The following is a 22,793-nucleotide window of genomic DNA, read 5'->3' on the forward strand; positions in this document are numbered from 1 at the left end:
ACACCTCTCCCGGGTGGGCTCGAACCACCAACCTTTCGATTAACAGCTGAACGCGCTAACCATTGCGCCACGGAAGCCCAAAAAATAAATGCTCGTCAGGTATTGAGGTAAAACTTTGACTTTTTACTTCACATCCGAGACCTCACAACACCGCTACCGGATGGGCTCGAACCACCAACCTTTCGATTAACAGCCGAACGCGCTAACCATTGAGCCACGGAAGCTCAGAAATTAAATGGTTGTCACGTATTGTGGAAAAGTTTTGACTTTTTACGCTACATCTGAGACCCCACATCACCTCTTCCGGGTGGGCTCGAACCACCAACCTTTCGATTAACAGCTGAACGCGCTAACCATTGCGCCACGGAAGCCCAAAAATTAAATGTTCGTCAGGTATTGTGGAAAAACTCTGACATTTTACGTTACATCTGAGACCCCACAACACCTCTTCCGGTGGGCTCGAACCACCAACCTTTCGATTAAGTGCTCGACGCGCTAATTATTTCGCCACGGAAGGCCAAAAATTAAATGTTCGTCAGGTATTGTGGAAAAACTCTGACATTTTACGTAACATCTGAGACGTCACAACACCGCTCCCGGATGGGCTCGAACCACCAACCTTTCGGTTAACAGCCGAACGCGCTAGCCATTGCGCCACGGAAGCCCAAAAATTAAATGCTCGTCGGGTATTGTGGAAAAACTCTGACATTTTACGTTACATCTGAGACGTCACAACACCGCTCCCGGGAGGGCTCGAACCACCAACCTATTGGTTAATAGCCGAACGCGCTAACCACTGCGCCACTGAAGCCCAAAAATTAAATTTTCGTCAGGTATTGAGGTAAAACTTTGACTTTTTACTTCACATCTGAGGCCTCACAACACCACTCCCGGATGGGCTCGAACCACCAACCTATTGGTTAATAGCCGAACGCGCTAACCACTGCGCCACGGAAGCTCAGAAATTAAATGGTTGTCACGTATTGTGGAAAAGTTTTGACTTTTTACGCTACATCTGAGACCCCACATCACCTCTTCCGGGTGGGCTCGAACCACCAACCTTTCGGTTAACAGCCGAACGCGCTAACCATTGCGCCACGGACGCCCAAAAAAAATGGTCGTCAGGTATTGCGGAAAAACTTTGGCTATTTACGTTACATTTGAGATCCAAAAACACCGCTCCCGGGTGGGCTCGAACCACCAAGCTATTGGTTAACAGCCGAACGCGCTAATCATTGAGCCACGAAAGATCAGAAAATAAATGGTTATCACGTATTATGGAAAAAGTTTGACTTTTCACGCTTCATCTGAGACCGCACAACACCTCTCCCGGGTGGGCTCGAATACCAACCTTTCGATTAACAGCTGAACGCGCTAACCATTGCGCCACGGAAGCCCAAAAATTAAATGCTCGTCAGGTATTGTGGAAAAACTCTGACATTTTACGTTACATCTGAGACGTCACAACACTGCTCCCGGGAGGGCTCGAACCACCAACCTTTCGGTTAACAGCTGAACGCGCTGACCATTGCGCCACTGAAGCCCAAAAATTAAATTTTCGTCAGGTATTGAGGTAAAATCTTGTCTTTTTACTTCACATCTGAGACCTCACAACACCGCTCCCGGATGGGCTCGAACCACCAACCTTTCGGTTAACAGCCGAACGCGCTAACCATTCGCCACGGACGCCCAAAAATTAAATGGTCGTCAGGTATTGTGGAAAAACTTTGGCTATTTACGTTACATTTGAGATCCAAAAACACCGCTCCCGGGTGGGCTCGAACCACCAAGCTATTGGTTAACAGCCGAACGCGCTAATCATTGAGCCACGAAAGATCAGAAAATAAATGGTTATCACGTATTATGGAAAAAGTTTGACTTTTCACGCTTCATCTGAGACCGCACAACACCTCTCCCGGGTGGGCTCGAATACCAACCTTTCGATTAACAGCTGAACGCGCTAACCATTGCGCCACGGAAGCCCAAAAATTAAATGCTCGTCAGGTATTGTGGAAAAACTCTGACATTTTACGTTACATCTGAGACGTCACAACACTGCTCCCGGGAGGGCTCGAACCACCAACCTTTCGGTTAACAGCTGAACGCGCTGACCATTGCGCCACTGAAGCCCAAAAATTAAATTTTCGTCAGGTATTGAGGTAAAATCTTGTCTTTTTACTTCACATCTGAGACCTCACAACACCGCTCCCGGATGGGCTCGAACCACCAACCGTTCGGTTAACAGCCGAACGCGCTAACCATTCGCCACGGACGCCCAAAAATTAAATGGTCGTCAGGTATTGTGGAAAAACTTTGGCTATTTACGTTACATTTGAGATCCAAAAACACCGCTCCCGGGTGGGCTCGAACCACCAAGCTATTGGTTAACAGCCGAACGCGCTAACCATTGAGCAACGGAAGATCAGAAATTAAATGGTTGTCACGTATTGTGGAAAAGTTTTGACTTTTAACGCTACATCTGAGACCCCACAACACCTCTTCCGGTGGGCTCGAACCACCAACCTTTCGATTAAGTGCTCGACGCGCTAATTATTGCGCCACGGAAGGCCAAAAATTAAATGTTCGTCAGGTATTGTGGAAAAACTCTGACATTTTACGTAACATCTGAGACGTCACAACACCGCTCCCGGATGGGCTCGAACCACCAACCTTTCGGTTAACAGCCGAACGCGCTAGCCATTGCGCCACGGACGCCCAAAAATTAAATGGTTGTCAGGTTTTGTTGAAAAGTTACGACTTTTCACGCTACATCTGAGACCCCACAAAACCTCTCTTTTGGGCTCGAGCCACCAACCTTTCGGTTAACAGCTGAACGCGCTAACCATTGCGCCACGGAAGCCCAAAAATTAAATGCTCGTCGGGTATTGTGGAAAAACTCTGACATTTTACGTTACATCTGAGACGTCACAACACCACTCCCGGGAGGGCTCGAACCACCAACCTTTCGGTTAACAGCTGAACGCGCTGACCATTGCGCCACTGAAGCCCAAAAATTAAATTTTCGTCAGGTATTGAGGTAAAACTTTGACTTTTTACTTCACATCCGAGACCTCACAACACCGCTCCCGGGAGGGCTCGAAATACCAACCTTTCGGTTAACAGCCGAACGCGCTAACCATTGAGCCACGGAAGCTCAGAAATTAAATGGTTGTCAGGTATTGTTGAAAAGTTACGACTTTTCAAGCTACATCTGAGACCCCACAAAACCTCTCTCGTTTGGGCTCGAACCACCAACCTTTCAGTTAACAGCTGAACGCGCTGACCATTGCGCCACTGAAGCCCAAAAATTAAATGTTCGTCAGGTATTGTGGAAAAACTCCGACATTTTACGTTACATCTGAGACGTCACAACACTTCTCCCGGATGGGCTCGAACCACCAACCTATTGGTTAATAGCCGAACGCGCTAACCATTGCGCCACTGAAGCCCAAAAATTAAATTTTCGTCAGGTATTGAGGTAAAACTTTGACTTTTTACTTCACATCTGAGGCCTCACAACACCACTCCCGGATGGGCTCGAACCACCAACCTTTCGGTTAACAGCCGAACGCGCTAACCATTGCGCCACGGACGCCCAAAAAAAATGGTCGTCAGGTATTGCGGAAAAACTTTGGCTATTTACGTTACATTTGAGATCCAAAAACACCGCTCCCGGGTGGGCTCGAACCACCAAGCTATTGGTTAACAGCCGAACGCGCTAATCATTGAGCCACGAAAGATCAGAAAATAAATGGTTATCACGTATTATGGAAAAAGTTTGACTTTTCACGCTTCATCTGAGACCGCACAACACCTCTCCCGGGTGGGCTCGAATACCAACCTTTCGATTAACAGCTGAACGCGCTAACCATTGCGCCACGGAAGCCCAAAAATTAAATGCTCGTCAGGTATTGTGGAAAAACTCTGACATTTTACGTTACATCTGAGACGTCACAACACCGCTCCCGGGAGGGCTCGAACCACCAACCTTTCGGTTAACAGCTGAACGCGCTGACCATTGCGCCACTGAAGCCCAAAAATTAAATTTTCGTCAGGTATTGAGGTAAAATCTTGTCTTTTTACTTCACATCTGAGACCTCACAACACCGCTCCCGGATGGGCTCGAACCACCAACCTTTCGGTTAACAGCCGAACGCGCTAACCATTCGCCACGGACGCCCAAAAATTAAATGGTCGTCAGGTATTGTGGAAAAACTTTGGCTATTTACGTTACATTTGAGATCCAAAAACACCGCTCCCGGGTGGGCTCGAACCACCAAGCTATTGGTTAACAGCCGAACGCGCTAACCATTGAGCAACGGAAGATCAGAAATTAAATGGTTGTCACGTATTGTGGAAAAGTTTTGACTTTTAACGCTACATCTGAGACCCCACAACACCTCTTCCGGTGGGCTCGAACCACCAACCTTTCGATTAAGTGCTCGACGCGCTAATTATTGCGCCACGGAAGGCCAAAAATTAAATGTTCGTCAGGTATTGTGGAAAAACTCTGACATTTTACGTAACATCTGAGACGTCACAACACCGCTCCCGGATGGGCTCGAACCACCAACCTTTCGGTTAACAGCCGAACGCGCTAGCCATTGCGCCACGGACGCCCAAAAATTAAATGGTTGTCAGGTTTTGTTGAAAAGTTACGACTTTTCACGCTACATCTGAGACCCCACAAAACCTCTCTTTTGGGCTCGAGCCACCAACCTTTCGGTTAACAGCTGAACGCGCTAACCATTGCGCCACGGAAGCCCAAAAATTAAATGGTCGTCAGGTATTGTGGAAAAACTTTGGCTATTTACGTTATATTTGAGATCCAAAAACACCGCTCCCGGGTGGGCTCGAACCACCAAGCTAATGGTTAACAGCCGAACGCGCTAACCATTGAGCCACGAAAGATCAGAAAATAAATGGTTATCGCGTATTATGGAAAAAGTTTGACTTTTCACGCTACATCTGAGACCTCACAACACCTCTCCCGGGTGGGCTCGAACCACCAACCTTTCGATTAACAGCTGAACGCGCTAACCATTGCGCCACGGAAGCCCAAAAAATAAATGCTCGTCAGGTATTGAGGTAAAACTTTGACTTTTTACTTCACATCCGAGACCTCACAACACCGCTCCCGGATGGGCTCGAACCACCAACCTTTCGATTAACAGCCGAACGCGCTAACCATTGAGCCACGGAAGCTCAGAAATTAAATGGTTGTCACGTATTGTGGAAAAGTTTTGACTTTTTACGCTACATCTGAGACCCCACATCACCTCTTCCGGGTGGGCTCGAACCACCAACCTTTCGATTAACAGCTGAACGCGCTAACCATTGCGCCACGGAAGCCCAAAAATTAAATGTTCGTCAGGTATTGTGGAAAAACTCTGACATTTTACGTTACATCTGAGACCCCACAACACCTCTTCCGGTGGGCTCGAACCACTAACCTTTCGATTAAGTCCTCGACGCGCTAATTATTGCGCCACGGAAGGCCAAAAATTAAATGTTCGTCAGGTATTGTGGAAAAACTCTGACATTTTACGTAACATCTGAGACGTCACAACACCGCTCCCGAATGGGCTCTAACCACCAACCTTTCGGTTAACAGCCGAACGCGCTAGCCATTGCGCCACGGAAGCCCAAAAATTAAATGCTCGTCGGGTATTGTGGAAAAACTCTGACATTTTACGTTACATCTGAGACGTCACAACACCGCTCCCGGGAGGGCTCGAACCACCAACCTTTCGGTTAACAGCTGAACGCGCTGACCATTGCGCCACTGAAGCCCAAAAATTAAATGTTCGTCAGGTATTGTGGAAAAACTCCGACATTTTACGTTTCATCTGAGACGTCACAACACCTCTCCCGGGTGGGCTCGAATACCAACCTTTCGATTAACAGCTGAACGCGCTAACCATTGCGCCACGGAAGCCCAAAAATTAAATGCTCGTCAGGTATTGTGGAAAAACTCTGACATTTTACGTTACATCTGAGACGTCACAACACCGCTCCCGGGAGGGCTCGAACCACCAACCTTTCGGTTAACAGCTGAACGCGCTGACCATTGCGCCACTGAAGCCCAAAAATTAAATTTTCGTCAGGTATTGTGGTAAAACCTTGTCTTTTTACTTCACATCTGAGACCTCACAACACCGCTCCCGGATGGGCTCGAACCACCAACCTTTCGGTTAACAGCCGAACGCGCTAACCATTCGCCACGGACGCCCAAAAGTTAAATGGTCGTCAGGTATTGTGGAAAAACTTTGGCTATTTACGTTACATTTGAGATCCAAAAACACCGCTCCCGGGTGGGCTCGAACCACCAACCTATTGGTTAACAGCCGAACGCGCTAACCATTGAGCCACGGAAGATCAGAAATTAAATGGTTGTCACGTATTGTGGAAAAGTTTTGACTTTTAACGCTACATCTGAGACCCCACAACACCTCTTCCGGTGGGCTCGAACCACCAACCTTTCGATTAAGTGCTCGACGCGCTAATTATTGCGCCACGGAAGGCCAAAAATTAAATGTTCGTCAGATATTGTGGAAAAACTCTGACATTTTACGTAACATCTGAGACGTCACAACACCGCTCCCGGATGGGCTCGAACCACCAACCTTTCGGTTAACAGCCGAACGCGCTAGCCATTGCGCCACGGACGCCCAAAAATTAAATGGTTGTCAGGTTTTGTTGAAAAGTTACGACTTTTCACGCTACATCTGAGACCCCACAAAACCTCTCTTTTGGGCTCGAACCACCAACCTTTCGGTTAACAGCTGAACGCGCTAACCATTGCGCCACGGAAGCCCAAAAATTAAATGGTCGTCAGGTATTGTGGAAAAATTTTGGCTATTTACGTTACATTTGAGATCCAAAAACACCGCTCCCGGGTGGGCTCGAACCACCAAGCTAATGGTTAACAGCCGAACGCGCTAACCATTGAGCCACGAAAGATCAGAAAACAAATGGTTATCACGTATTATGGAAAAAGTTTGTCTTTTCACGCTACATCTGAGACCTCACAACACCTCTCCCGGGTGGGCTCGAACCACCAACCTTTCGATTAACAGCTGAACGCGCTAACCATTGCGCCACGGAAGCCCAAAAAATAAATGCTCGTCAGGTATTGAGGTAAAACTTTGACTTTTTACTTCACATCCGAGACCTCACAACACCGCTCCCGGATGGGCTCGAACCACCAACCTTTCGATTAACAGCCGAACGCGCTAACCATTGAGCCACGGAAGCTCAGAAATTAAATGGTTGTCACGTATTGTGGAAAGGTTTTGACTTTTTACGCTACATCTGAGACCCCACATCACCTCTTCCGGGTGGGCTCGAACCACCAACCTTTCGATTAACAGCTGAACGCGCTAACCATTGCGCCACGGAAGCCCAAAAATTAAATGTTCGTCAGGTATTGTGGAAAAACTCTGACATTTTACGTTACATCTGAGACCCCACAACACCTCTTCCGGTGGGCTCGAACCACCAACCTTTCGATTAAGTGCTCGACGCGCTAATTATTGCGCCACGGAAGGCCAAAAATTAAATGTTCGTCAGGTATTGTGGAAAAACTCTGATATTTTACGTAACATCTGAGACGTCACAACACCGCTCCCGGATGGGCTCGAACCACCAACCTTTCGGTTAACAGCCGAACGCGCTAGCCATTGCGCCACGGAAGCCCAAAAATTAAATGCTCGTCGGGTATTGTGGAAAAACTCTGACATTTTACGTTACATCTGAGACGTCACAACACCGCTCCCGGGAGGGCTCGAACCACCAACCTTTCGGTTAACAGCTGAACGCGCTGACCATTGCGCCACTGAAGCCCAAAAATTAAATTTTCGTCAGGTATTGAGGTAAAACTTTGACTTTTTACTTCACATCCGAGACCTCACAACACCGCTCCCGGGAGGGCTCGAAATACCAACCTTTCGGTTAACAGCCGAACGCGCTAACCATTGAGCCACGGAAGCTCAGAAATTAAATGGTTGTCAGGTATTGTTGAAAAGTTACGACTTTTCAAGCTACATCTGAGACCCCACAAAACCTCTCTCGTTTGGGCTCGAACCACCAACCTTTCAGTTAACAGCTGAACGCGCACCATTGCGCCACTGAAGCCCAAAAATTAAATGTTCGTCAGGTATTGTGGAAAAACTCCGACATTTTACGTTACATCTGAGACGTCACAACACTTCTCCCGGATGGGCTCGAACCACCAACCTATTGGTTAATAGCCGAACGCGCTAACCATTGCGCCACTGAAGCCCAAAAATTAAATTTTCGTCAGGTATTGAGGTAAAACTTTGACTTTTTACTTCACATCTGAGGCCTCACAACACCACTCCCGGATGGGCTCGAACCACCAACCTTTCGGTTAACAGCCGAACGCGCTAACCATTGCGCCACGGACGCCCAAAAAAAATGGTCGTCAGGTATTGCGGAAAAACTTTGGCTATTTACGTTACATTTGAGATCCAAAAACACCGCTCCCGGGTGGGCTCGAACCACCAAGCTATTGGTTAACAGCCGAACGCGCTAATCATTGAGCCACGAAAGATCAGAAAATAAATGGTTATCACGTATTATGGAAAAAGTTTGACTTTTCACGCTTCATCTGAGACCGCACAACACCTCTCCCGGGTGGGCTCGAATACCAACCTTTCGATTAACAGCTGAACGCGCTAACCATTGCGCCACGGAAGCCCAAAAATTAAATGCTCGTCAGGAATTGTGGAAAAACTCTGACATTTTACGTTACATCTGAGACGTCACAACACCGCTCCCGGGAGGGCTCGAACCACCAACCTTTCGGTTAACAGCTGAACGCGCTGACCATTGCGCCACTGAAGCCCAAAAATTAAATTTTCGTCAGGTATTGAGGTAAAATCTTGTCTTTTTACTTCACATCTGAGACCTCACAACACCGCTCCCGGATGGGCTCGAACCACCAACCTTTCGGTTAACAGCCGAACGCGCTAACCATTCGCCACGGACGCCCAAAAATTAAATGGTCGTCAGGTATTGTGGAAAAACTTTGGCTATTTACGTTACATTTGAGATCCAAAAACACCGCTCCCGGGTGGGCTCGAACCACCAAGCTATTGGTTAACAGCCGAACGCGCTAACCATTGAGCAACGGAAGATCAGAAATTAAATGGTTGTCACGTATTGTGGAAAAGTTTTGACTTTTAACGCTACATCTGAGACCCCACAACACCTCTTCCGGTGGGCTCGAACCACCAACCTTTCGATTAAGTGCTCGACGCGCTAATTATTGCGCCACGGAAGGCCAAAAATTAAATGTTCGTCAGGTATTGTGGAAAAACTCTGACATTTTACGTAACATCTGAGACGTCACAACACCGCTCCCGGATGGGCTCGAACCACCAACCTTTCGGTTAACAGCCGAACGCGCTAGCCATTGCGCCACGGACGCCCAAAAATTAAATGGTTGTCAGGTTTTGTTGAAAAGTTACGACTTTTCACGCTACATCTGAGACCCCACAAAACCTCTCTTTTGGGCTCGAGCCACCAACCTTTCGGTTAACAGCTGAACGCGCTAACCATTGCGCCACGGAAGCCCAAAAATTAAATGCTCGTCGGGTATTGTGGAAAAACTCTGACATTTTACGTTACATCTGAGACGTCACAACACCGCTCCCGGGAGGGCTCGAACCACCAACCTTTCGGTTAACAGCTGAACGCGCTGACCATTGCGCCACTGAAGCCCAAAAATTAAATTTTCGTCAGGTATTGAGGTAAAACTTTGACTTTTTACTTCACATCCGAGACCTCACAACACCGCTCCCGGGAGGGCTCGAAATACCAACCTTTCGGTTAACAGCCGAACGCGCTAACCATTGAGCCACGGAAGCTCAGAAATTAAATGGTTGTCAGGTATTGTTGAAAAGTTACGACTTTTCAAGCTACATCTGAGACCCCACAAAACCTCTCTCGTTTGGGCTCGAACCACCAACCTTTCAGTTAACAGCTGAACGCGCACCATTGCGCCACTGAAGCCCAAAAATTAAATGTTCGTCAGGTATTGTGGAAAAACTCCGACATTTTACGTTACATCTGAGACGTCACAACACTTCTCCCGGATGGGCTCGAACCACCAACCTATTGGTTAATAGCCGAACGCGCTAACCATTGCGCCACTGAAGCCCAAAATTTAAATTTTCGTCAGGTATTGAGGTAAAACTTTGACTTTTTACTTCACATCTGAGGCCTCACAACACCACTCCCGGATGGGCTCGAACCACCAACCTTTCGGTTAACAGCCGAACGCGCTAACCATTGCGCCACGGACGCCCAAAAAAAATGGTCGTCAGGTATTGCGGAAAAACTTTGGCTATTTACGTTACATTTGAGATCCAAAAACACCGCTCCCGGGTGGGCTCGAACCACCAAGCTATTGGTTAACAGCCGAACGCGCTAATCATTGAGCCACGAAAGATCAGAAAATAAATGGTTATCACGTATTATGGAAAAAGTTTGACTTTTCACGCTTCATCTGAGACCGCACAACACCTCTCCCGGGTGGGCTCGAATACCAACCTTTCGATTAACAGCTGAACGCGCTAACCATTGCGCCACGGAAGCCCAAAAATTAAATGCTCGTCAGGAATTGTGGAAAAACTCTGACATTTTACGTTACATCTGAGACGTCACAACACCGCTCCCGGGAGGGCTCGAACCACCAACCTTTCGGTTAACAGCTGAACGCGCTGACCATTGCGCCACTGAAGCCCAAAAATTAAATTTTCGTCAGGTATTGAGGTAAAATCTTGTCTTTTTACTTCACATCTGAGACCTCACAACACCGCTCCCGGATGGGCTCGAACCACCAACCTTTCGGTTAACAGCCGAACGCGCTAACCATTCGCCACGGACGCCCAAAAATTAAATGGTCGTCAGGTATTGTGGAAAAACTTTGGCTATTTACGTTACATTTGAGATCCAAAAACACCGCTCCCGGGTGGGCTCGAACCACCAAGCTATTGGTTAACAGCCGAACGCGCTAACCATTGAGCAACGGAAGATCAGAAATTAAATGGTTGTCACGTATTGTGGAAAAGTTTTGACTTTTAACGCTACATCTGAGACCCCACAACACCTCTTCCGGTGGGCTCGAACCACCAACCTTTCGATTAAGTGCTCGACGCGCTAATTATTGCGCCACGGAAGGCCAAAAATTAAATGTTCGTCAGGTATTGTGGAAAAACTCTGACATTTTACGTAACATCTGAGACGTCACAACACCGCTCCCGGATGGGCTCGAACCACCAACCTTTCGGTTAACAGCCGAACGCGCTAGCCATTGCGCCACGGACGCCCAAAAATTAAATGGTTGTCAGGTTTTGTTGAAAAGTTACGACTTTTCACGCTACATCTGAGACCCCACAAAACCTCTCTTTTGGGCTCGAGCCACCAACCTTTCGGTTAACAGCTGAACGCGCTAACCATTGCGCCACGGAAGCCCAAAAATTAAATGGTCGTCAGGTATTGTGGAAAAACTTTGGCTATTTACGTTACATTTGAGATCCAAAAACACCGCTCCCGGGTGGGCTCGAACCACCAAGCTAATGGTTAACAGCCGAACGCGCTAACCATTGAGCCACGAAAGATCAGAAAATAAATGGTTATCACGTATTATGGAAAAAATTTGACTTTTCACGCTACATCTGAGACCTCACAACACCTCTCCCGGGTGGGCTCGAACCACCAACCTTTCGATTAACAGCTGAACGCGCTAACCATTGCGCCACGGAAGCCCAAAAAATAAATGCTCGTCAGGTATTGAGGTAAAACTTTGACTTTTTACTTCACATCCGAGACCTCACAACACCGCTCCCGGATGGGCTCGAACCACCAACCTTTCGATTAACAGCCGAACGCGCTAACCATTGAGCCACGGAAGCTCAGAAATTAAATGGTTGTCACGTATTGTGGAAAAGTTTGACTTTTTATGCTACATCTGAGACCCCACATCACCTCTTCCGGGTGGGCTCGAACCACCAACCTTTCGATTAACAGCTGAACGCGCTAACCATTGCGCCACGGAAGCCCAAAAATTAAATGTTCGTCAGGTATTGTGGAAAAACTCTGACATTTTACGTTACATCTGAGACCCCACAACACCTCTTCCGGTGGGCTCGAACCACCAACCTTTCGATTAAGTGCTCGACGCGCTAATTATTGCGCCACGGAAGGCCAAAAATTAAATGTTCGTCAGGTATTGTGGAAAAACTCTGACATTTTACGTAACATCTGAGACGTCACAACACCGCTCCCGGATGGGCTCGAACCACCAACCTTTCGGTTAACAGCCGAACGCGCTAGCCATTGCGCCACGGAAGCCCAAAAATTAAATGCTCGTCAGGTATTGTGGAAAAACTCTGACATTTTACGTTACATCTGAGACGTCACAACACCGCTCCCGGGAGGGCTCGAACCACCAACCTTTCGGTTAACAGCTGAACGCGCTGACCATTGCGCCACTGAAGCCCAAAAATTAAATTTTCGTCAGGTATTGAGGTAAAATCTTGTCTTTTTACTTCACATCTGAGACCTCACAACACCGCTCCCGGATGGGCTCGAACCACCAACCTTTCGGTTAACAGCCGAACGCGCTAACCATTCGCCACGGACGCCCAAAAATTAAATGGTCGTCAGGTATTGTGGAAAAACTTTGGCTATTTACGTTACATTTGAGATCCAAAAACACCGCTCCCGGGAGGGCTCGAACCACCAAGCTATTGGTTAACAGCCGAACGCGCTAACCATTGAGCCACGGAAGATCAGAAATTAAATGGTTGTCACGTATTGTGGAAAAGTTTTGACTTTTAACGCTACATCTGAGACCCCACAACACCTCTTCCGGTGGGCTCGAACCACCAACCTTTCGATTAAGTGCTCGACGCGCTAATTATTGCGCCACGGAAGGCCAAAAATTAAATGTTCGTCAGGTATTGTGGAAAAACTCTGACATTTTACGTAACATCTGAGACGTCACAACACCGCTCCCGGATGGGCTCGAACCACCAACCTTTCGGTTAACAGCCGAACGCGCTAGCCATTGCGCCACGGACGCCCAAAATTTAAATGGTTGTCAGGTTTTGTTGAAAAGTTACGACTTTTCACGCTACATCTGAGACCCCACAAAACCTCTCTTTTGGGCTCGAACCACCAACCTTTCGGTTAACAGCTGAACGCGCTAACCATTGCGCCACGGAAGCCCAAAAATTAAATGGTCGTCAGGTATTGTGGAAAAACTTTGGCTATTTACGTTACATTTGGGATCCAAAAACACCGCTCCCGGGTGGGCTCGAACCACCAAGCTAATGGTTAACAGCCGAACGCGCTAACCATTGAGCCACGAAAGATCAGAAAATAAATGGTTATCACGTATTATGGAAAAAGTTTGACTTTTCACGCTACATATGAGACCTCACAACACCTCTCCCGGGTGGGCTCGAACCACCAACCTTTCGATTAACAGCTGAACGCGCTAACCATTGCGCCACGGAAGCCCAAAAAATAAATGCTCGTCAGGTATTGAGGTAAAACTTTGACTTTTTACTTCACATCCGAGACCTCACAACACCGCTCCCGGATGGGCTCGAACCACCAACCTTTCGATTAACAGCCGAACGCGCTAACCATTGAGCCACGGAAGCTCAGAAATTAAATGGTTGTCACGTATTGTGGAAAAGTTTGACTTTTTATGCTACATCTGAGACCCCACATCACCTCTTCCGGGTGGGCTCGAACCACCAACCTTTCGATTAACAGCTGAACGCGCTAACCATTGCGCCACGGAAGCTCAAAAATTAAATGTTCGTCAGGTATTGTGGAAAAACTCTGACATTTTACGTTACATCTGAGACCCCACAACACCTCTTCCGGTGGGCTCGAACCACCAACCTTTCGATTAAGTGCTCGACGCGCTAATTATTGCGCCACGGAAGGCCAAAAATTAAATGTTCGTCAGGTATTGTGGAAAAACTCTGACATTTTACGTAACATCTGAGACGTCACAACACCGCTCCCGGATGGGCTCGAACCACCAACCTTTCGGTTAACAGCCGAACGCGCTAGCCATTGCGCCACGGAAGGCCAAAAATTAAATGCTCGTCAGGTATTGTGGAAAAACTCTGACATTTTACGTTACATCTGAGACGTCACAACACCGCTCCCGGGAGGGCTCGAACCACCAACGTTTCGGTTAACAGCTGAACGCGCTGACCATTGCGCCACTGAAGCCCAAAAATTAAATTTTCGTCAGGTATTGAGGTAAAACTTTGACTTTTTACTTCACATCCGAGACCTCACAACACCGCTCCCGGATAAGCTCGAACCACCAACCTTTCGATTGACAGCCGAACGCGCTAACCATTGAGCCACGGAAGCTCAGAAATTAAATGGTTGTCACGTATTGTGGAAAAGTTACGACTTTTCACGCTACATCTGAGACCCCACAAAACCTCTCTTTTGGGCTCGAACCACCAACCTTTCGGTTAACAGCTGAACGCGCTAACCAATGCGCCACGGAAGCCCAAAAATTAAATGGTCGTCAGGTATTGTGGAAAAACTTTGGCTATTTACGTTACATTTGAGATCCAAAAACACCGCTCCCGGGTGGGCTCGAACCACCAAGCTAATGGTTAACAGCCGAACGCGCTAACCATTGAGCCACGAAAGATCAGAAAATAAATAGTTATCACGTATTATGGAAAAAGTTTGACTTTTCACGCTACATCTGAGACCTCACAACACCTCTCCCGGGTGGGCTCGAATACCAACCTTTCGATTAACAGCTGAACGCGCTAACCATTGCGCCACGGAAGCCCAAAAATTAAATGGTCGTCAGGTATTGTGGAAAAACTTTGGCTATTTACGTTACATTTGAGTTCCAAAAACACCGCTCCCGGGTGGGCTCGAACCACCAAGCTAATGGTTAACAGCCGAACGCGCTAACCATTGAGCCACGAAAGATCAGAAAATAAATGGTTATCACGTATTATGGAAAAAGTTTGACTTTTCACGCTACATCTGAGACCTCACAACACCTCTCCCGGGTGGGCTCGAACCACCAACCTTTCGATTAACAGCTGAACGCGCTAACCATTGCGCCACGGAAGCCCAAAAAATAAATGCTCGTCAGGTATTGAGGTAAAACTTTGACTTTTTACTTCACATCCGAGACCTCACAACACCGCTCCCGGATGGGCTCGAACCACCAACCTTTCGATTAACAGCCGAACGCGCTAACCATTGAGCCACGGAAGCTCAGAAATTAAATGGTTGTCACGTATTGTGGAAAAGTTTGACTTTTTATGCTACATCTGAGACCCCACATCACCTCTTCCGGGTGGGCTCGAACCACCAACCTTTCGATTAACAGCTGAACGCGCTAACCGTTGCGCCACGGAAGCCCAAAAATTAAATGTTCGTCAGGTATTGTGGAAAAACTCTGACATTTTACGTTACATCTGAGACCCCACAACACCTCTTCCGGTGGGCTCGAACCACCAACCTTTCGATTAAGTGCTCGACGCGCTAATTATTGCGCCACGGAAGGCCAAAAATTAAATGTTCGTCAGGTATTGTGGAAAAACTCTGACATTTTACGTAACATCTGAGACGTCACAACACCGCTCCCGGATGGGCTCGAACCACCAACCTTTCGGTTAACAGCCGAACGCGCTAGCCATTGCGCCACGGAAGCCCAAAAATTAAATGCTCGTCAGGTATTGTGGAAAAACTCTGACATTTTACGTTACATCTGAGACGTCACAACACCGCTCCCGGGAGGGCTCGAACCACCAACGTTTCGGTTAACAGCTGAACGCGCTGACCATTGCGCCACTGAAGCCCAAAAATTAAATTTTCGTCAGGTATTGAGGTAAAACTTTGACTTTTTACTTCACATCCGAGACCTCACAACACCGCTCCCGGATGGGCTCGAACCACCAACCTTTCGATTGACAGCCGAACGCGCTAACCATTGAGCCACGGAAGCTCAGAAATTAAATGGTTGTCACGTATTGTGGAAAAGTTACGACTTTTCACGCTACATCTGAGACCCCACAAAACCTCTCTTTTGGGCTCGAACCACCAACCTTTCGGTTAACAGCTGAACGCGCTAACCAATGCGCCACGGAAGCCCAAAAATTAAATGGTCGTCAGGTATTGTGGAAAAACTTTGGCTATTTACGTTACATTTGAGATCCAAAAACACCGCTCCCGGGTGGGCTCGAACCACCAAGCTAATGGTTAACAGCCGAACGCGCTAACCATTGAGCCACGAAAGATCAGAAAATAAATAGTTATCACGTATTATGGAAAAAGTTTGACTTTTCACGCTACATCTGAGACCTCACAACACCTCTCCCGGGTGGGCTCGAATACCAACCTTTCGATTAACAGCTGAACGCGCTAACCATTGCGCCACGGAAGCCCAAAAATTAAATGGTCGTCAGGTATTGTGGAAAAACTCTGACATTTTACGTAACATCTGAGACGTCACAACACCGCTCCCGGATGGGCTCGAACCACCAACCTTTCGGTTAACAGCCGAACGCGCTAGCCATTGCGCCACGGAAGCCCAAATATTAAATGCTCGTCAGGTATTGTGGAAAAACTCTGACATTTTACGTTACATCTGAGACGTCACAACACCGCTCCCGGGAGGGCTCGAACCACCAACCTTTCGGTTAACAGCTGAACGCGCTGACCATTGCGCCACTGAAGCCCAAAAATTAAATTTTCGTCAGGTATTGAGGTAAAATCTTGTCTTTTTACTTCACATCTGAGACCTCACAACACCGCTCCCGGATGGGCTCGAACCACCAACCTTTCGGTTAACAGCCGAACGCGCTAACCATTCGCCACGGACGCCCAAAAATTAAATGGTCGTCAGGTATTGTGGAAAAACTTTGGCTATTTACGTTACATTTGAGATCCAAAAACACCGCTCCCGGGAGGGCTCGAACCACCAAGCTATTGGTTAACAGCCGAACGCGCTAACCATTGAGCCACGGAAGATCAGAAATTAAATGGTTGTCACGTATTGTGGAAAAGTTTTGACTTTTAACGCTACATCTGAGACCCCACAACACCTCTTCCGGTGGGCTCGAACCACCAACCTTTCGATTAAGTGCTCGACGCGCTAATTATTGCGCCACGGAAGGCCAAAAATTAAATGTTCGTCAGGTATTGTGGAAAAACTCTGACATTTTACGTAACATCTGAGACGTCACAACACCGCTCCCGGATGGGCTCGAACCACCAACCTTTCGGTTAACAGCCGAACGCGCTAGCCATTGCGCCACGGACGCCCAAAATTTAAATGGTTGTCAGGTTTTGTTGAAAAGTTACGACTTTTCACGCTACATCTGAGACCCCACAAAACCTCTCTTTTGGGCTCGAACCACCAACCTTTCGGTTAACAGCTGAACGCGCTAACCATTGCGCCACGGAAGCCCAAAAATTAAATGGTCGTCAGGTATTGTGGAAAAACTTTGGCTATTTACGTTACATTTGGGATCCAAAAACACCGCTCCCGGGTGGGCTCGAACCACCAAGCTAATGGTTAACAGCCGAACGCGCTAACCATTGAGCCACGAAAGATCAGAAAATAAATGGTTATCACGTATTATGGAAAAAGTTTGACTTTTCACGCTACATATGAGACCTCACAACACCTCTCCCGGGTGGGCTCGAACCACCAACCTTTCGATTAACAGCTGAACGCGCTAACCATTGCGCCACGGAAGCCCAAAAAATAAATGCTCGTCAGGTATTGAGGTAAAACTTTGACTTTTTACTTCACATCCGAGACCTCACAACACCGCTCCCGGATGGGCTCGAACCACCAACCTTTCGATTAACAGCCGAACGCGCTAACCATTGAGCCACGGAAGCTCAGAAATTAAATGGTTGTCACGTATTGTGGAAAAGTTTGACTTTTTATGCTACATCTGAGACCCCACATCACCTCTTCCGGGTGGGCTCGAACCACCAACCTTTCGATTAACAGCTGAACGCGCTAACCATTGCGCCACGGAAGCTCAAAAATTAAATGTTCGTCAGGTATTGTGGAAAAACTCTGACATTTTACGTTACATCTGAGACCCCACAACACCTCTTCCGGTGGGCTCGAACCACCAACCTTTCGATTAAGTGCTCGACGCGCTAATTATTGCGCCACGGAAGGCCAAAAATTAAATGTTCGTCAGGTATTGTGGAAAAACTCTGACATTTTACGTAACATCTGAGACGTCACAACACCGCTCCCGGATGGGCTCGAACCACCAACCTTTCGGTTAACAGCCGAACGCGCTAGCCATTGCGCCACGGAAGCCCAAAAATTAAATGCTCGTCAGGTATTGTGGAAAAACTCTGACATTTTACGTTACATCTGAGACGTCACAACACCGCTCCCGGGAGGGCTCGAACCACCAACGTTTCGGTTAACAGCTGAACGCGCTGACCATTGCGCCACTGAAGCCCAAAAATTAAATTTTCGTCAGGTATTGAGGTAAAACTTTGACTTTTTACTTCACATCCGAGACCTCACAACACCGCTCCCGGATAAGCTCGAACCACCAACCTTTCGATTGACAGCCGAACGCGCTAACCATTGAGCCACGGAAGCTCAGAAATTAAATGGTTGTCACGTATTGTGGAAAAGTTACGACTTTTCACGCTACATCTGAGACCCCACAAAACCTCTCTTTTGGGCTCGAACCACCAACCTTTCGGTTAACAGCTGAACGCGCTAACCAATGCGCCACGGAAGCCCAAAAATTAAATGGTCGTCAGGTATTGTGGAAAAACTTTGGCTATTTACGTTACATTTGAGATCCAAAAACACCGCTCCCGGGTGGGCTCGAACCACCAAGCTAATGGTTAACAGCCGAACGCGCTAACCATTGAGCCACGAAAGATCAGAAAATAAATAGTTATCACGTATTATGGAAAAAGTTTGACTTTTCACGCTACATCTGAGACCTCACAACACCTCTCCCGGGTGGGCTCGAATACCAACCTTTCGATTAACAGCTGAACGCGCTAACCATTGCGCCACGGAAGCCCAAAAATTAAATGGTCGTCAGGTATTGTGGAAAAACTTTGGCTATTTACGTTACATTTGAGTTCCAAAAACACCGCTCCCGGGTGGGCTCGAACCACCAAGCTAATGGTTAACAGCCGAACGCGCTAACCATTGAGCCACGAAAGATCAGAAAATAAATGGTTATCACGTATTATGGAAAAAGTTTGACTTTTCACGCTACATCTGAGACCTCACAACACCTCTCCCGGGTGGGCTCGAACCACCAACCTTTCGATTAACAGCTGAACGCGCTAACCATTGCGCCACGGAAGCCCAAAAAATAAATGCTCGTCAGGTATTGAGGTAAAACTTTGACTTTTTACTTCACATCCGAGACCTCACAACACCGCTCCCGGATGGGCTCGAACCACCAACCTTTCGATTAACAGCCGAACGCGCTAACCATTGAGCCACGGAAGCTCAGAAATTAAATGGTTGTCACGTATTGTGGAAAAGTTTGACTTTTTATGCTACATCTGAGACCCCACATCACCTCTTCCGGGTGGGCTCGAACCACCAACCTTTCGATTAACAGCTGAACGCGCTAACCGTTGCGCCACGGAAGCCCAAAAATTAAATGTTCGTCAGGTATTGTGGAAAAACTCTGACATTTTACGTTACATCTGAGACCCCACAACACCTCTTCCGGTGGGCTCGAACCACCAACCTTTCGATTAAGTGCTCGACGCGCTAATTATTGCGCCACGGAAGGCCAAAAATTAAATGTTCGTCAGGTATTGTGGAAAAACTCTGACATTTTACGTAACATCTGAGACGTCACAACACCGCTCCCGGATGGGCTCGAACCACCAACCTTTCGGTTAACAGCCGAACGCGCTAGCCATTGCGCCACGGAAGCCCAAAAATTAAATGCTCGTCAGGTATTGTGGAAAAACTCTGACATTTTACGTTACATCTGAGACGTCACAACACCGCTCCCGGGAGGGCTCGAACCACCAACGTTTCGGTTAACAGCTGAACGCGCTGACCATTGCGCCACTGAAGCCCAAAAATTAAATTTTCGTCAGGTATTGAGGTAAAACTTTGACTTTTTACTTCACATCCGAGACCTCACAACACCGCTCCCGGATGGGCTCGAACCACCAACCTTTCGATTGACAGCCGAACGCGCTAACCATTGAGCCACGGAAGCTCAGAAATTAAATGGTTGTCACGTATTGTGGAAAAGTTACGACTTTTCACGCTACATCTGAGACCCCACAAAACCTCTCTTTTGGGCTCGAACCACCAACCTTTCGGTTAACAGCTGAACGCGCTAACCAATGCGCCACGGAAGCCCAAAAATTAAATGGTCGTCAGGTATTGTGGAAAAACTTTGGCTATTTACGTTACATTTGAGATCCAAAAACACCGCTCCCGGGTGGGCTCGAACCACCAAGCTAATGGTTAACAGCCGAACGCGCTAACCATTGAGCCACGAAAGATCAGAAAATAAATAGTTATCACGTATTATGGAAAAAGTTTGACTTTTCACGCTACATCTGAGACCTCACAACACCTCTCCCGGGTGGGCTCGAATACCAACCTTTCGATTAACAGCTGAACGCGCTAACCATTGCGCCACGGAAGCCCAAAAATTAAATGGTCGTCAGGTATTGTGGAAAAACTTTGGCTATTTACGTTACATTTGAGTTCCAAAAACACCGCTCCCGGGTGGGCTCGAACCACCAAGCTAATGGTTAACAGCCGAACGCGCTAACCATTGAGCCACGAAAGATCAGAAAATAAATGGTTATCACGTATTATGGAAAAAGTTTGACTTTTCACGCTACATCTGAGACCTCACAACACCTCTCCCGGGTGGGCTCGAACCACCAACCTTTCGATTAACAGCTGAACGCGCTAACCGTTGCGCCACGGAAGCCCAAAAATTAAATGTTCGTCAGGTATTGTGGAAAAACTCTGACATTTTACGTTACATCTGAGACCCCACAACACCTCTTCCGGTGGGCTCGAACCACCAACCTTTCGATTAAGTGCTCGACGCGCTAATTATTGCGCCACGGAAGGCCAAAAATTAAATGTTCGTCAGGTATTGTGGAAAAACTCTGACATTTTACGTAACATCTGAGACGTCACAACACCGCTCCCGGATGGGCTCGAACCACCAACCTTTCGGTTAACAGCCGAACGCGCTAGCCATTGCGCCACGGAAGCCCAAAAACTAAATGCTCGTCAGGTATTGTGGAAAAACTCTGACATTTTACGTTACATCTGAGACGTCACAACACCGCTCCCGGGAGGGCTCGAACCACCAACCTTTCGGTTAACAGCTGAACGCGCTGACCATTGCGCCACTGAAGCCCAAAAATTAAATTTTCGTCAGGTATTGAGGTAAAATCTTGTCTTTTTACTTCACATCTGAGACCTCACAACACCGCTCCCGGATGGGCTCGAACCACCAACCTTTCGGTTAACAGCCGAACGCGCTAACCATTCGCCACGGACGCCCAAAAATTAAATGGTCGTCAGGTATTGTGGAAAAACTTTGGCTATTTAAGTTACATTTGAGATCCAAAAACACCGCTCCCGGGTGGGCTCGAACCACCAAGCTATTGGTTAACAGCCGAACGCGCTAACCATTGAGCCACGGAAGATCAGAAATTAAATGGTTGTCACGTATTGTGGAAAAGTTTTGACTTTTAACGCTACATCTGAGACCCCACAACACCTCTTCCGGTGGGCTCGAACCACCAACATTTCGATTAAGTGCTCGACGCGCTAATTATTGCGCCACGGAAGGCCAAAAATTAAATGTTCGTCAGGTATTGTGGAAAAACTCTGACATTTTACGTAACATCTGAGACGTCACAACACCGCTCCCGGATGGGCTCGAACCACCAACCTTTCGGTTAACAGCCGAACGCGCTAGCCATTGCGCCACGGACGCCCAAAAATTAAATGGTTGTCAGGTTTTGTTGAAAAGTTACGACTTTTCACGCTACATCAGAGACCCCACAAAACCTCTCTTTTGGGCTCGAACCACCAACCTTTCGGTTAACAGCTGAACGCGCTAACCATTGCGCCACGGAAGCCCAAAAATTAAATGGTCGTCAGGTATTGTGGAAAAACTTTGGCTATTTACGTTACATTTGAGATCCAAAAACACCGCTCCCGGGTGGGCTCGAACCACCAAGCTAATGGTTAACAGCCGAACGCGCTAACCATTGAGCCACGAAAGATCAGAAAATAAATGGTTATCACGTATTATGGAAAAAGTTTGACTTTTCACGCTACATCTGAGACCTCACAACACCTCTCCCGGGTGGGCTCGAACCACCAACCTTTCGATTAACAGCTGAACGCGCTAACCATTGCGCCACGGAAGCCCAAAAAATAAATGCTCGTCAGGTATTGAGGTAAAACTTTGACTTTTTACTTCACATCCGAGACCTCACAACACCGCTCCCGGATGGGCTCGAACCACCAACCTTTCGATTAACAGCCGAACGCGCTAACCATTGAGCCACGGAAGCTCAGAAATTAAATGGTTGTCACGTATTGTGGAAAAGTTTGACTTTTTATGCTACATCTGAGACCCCACATCACCTCTTCCGGGTGGGCTCGAACCACCAACCTTTCGATTAACAGCTGAACGCGCTAACCATTGCGCCACGGAAGCCCAAAAATT

At 47.5% G+C, this 22,793-nt stretch overlaps 4 non-coding genes across 4 annotated transcripts; all 4 read right to left on the reverse strand.

Moving 5' to 3' along the window:
• Positions 1-738: 738 nt before the first annotated feature.
• On the reverse strand, positions 739-811 carry TRNAN-AUU (transfer RNA asparagine (anticodon AUU)). Its single transcript has one exon. It is a non-coding gene; the product is annotated as a tRNA-Asn (tRNA).
• Positions 812-885: 74 nt separating this feature from the next.
• On the reverse strand, positions 886-958 carry TRNAN-AUU (transfer RNA asparagine (anticodon AUU)). The gene has a single exon. It is a non-coding gene; the product is annotated as a tRNA-Asn (tRNA).
• A 15,014-nt stretch (positions 959-15,972) lies between these two features.
• Positions 15,973-16,045, reverse strand: TRNAD-GUC (transfer RNA aspartic acid (anticodon GUC)). Its single transcript has one exon. It is a non-coding gene; the product is annotated as a tRNA-Asp (tRNA).
• Positions 16,046-20,221: 4,176 nt separating this feature from the next.
• TRNAD-GUC (transfer RNA aspartic acid (anticodon GUC)) lies at positions 20,222-20,294 on the reverse strand. The gene has a single exon. It is a non-coding gene; the product is annotated as a tRNA-Asp (tRNA).
• Between the last annotated feature and the right edge of the window lie 2,499 nt (positions 20,295-22,793).

Source organism: Phalangium opilio, unplaced genomic scaffold (assembly GCF_054372755.1).
Source record: "Phalangium opilio isolate 3A_F unplaced genomic scaffold, DU_Popi_V2 ptg000056l_1, whole genome shotgun sequence".
In the NCBI taxonomy this organism is placed as follows: domain Eukaryota; kingdom Metazoa; phylum Arthropoda; class Arachnida; order Opiliones; family Phalangiidae; genus Phalangium; species Phalangium opilio.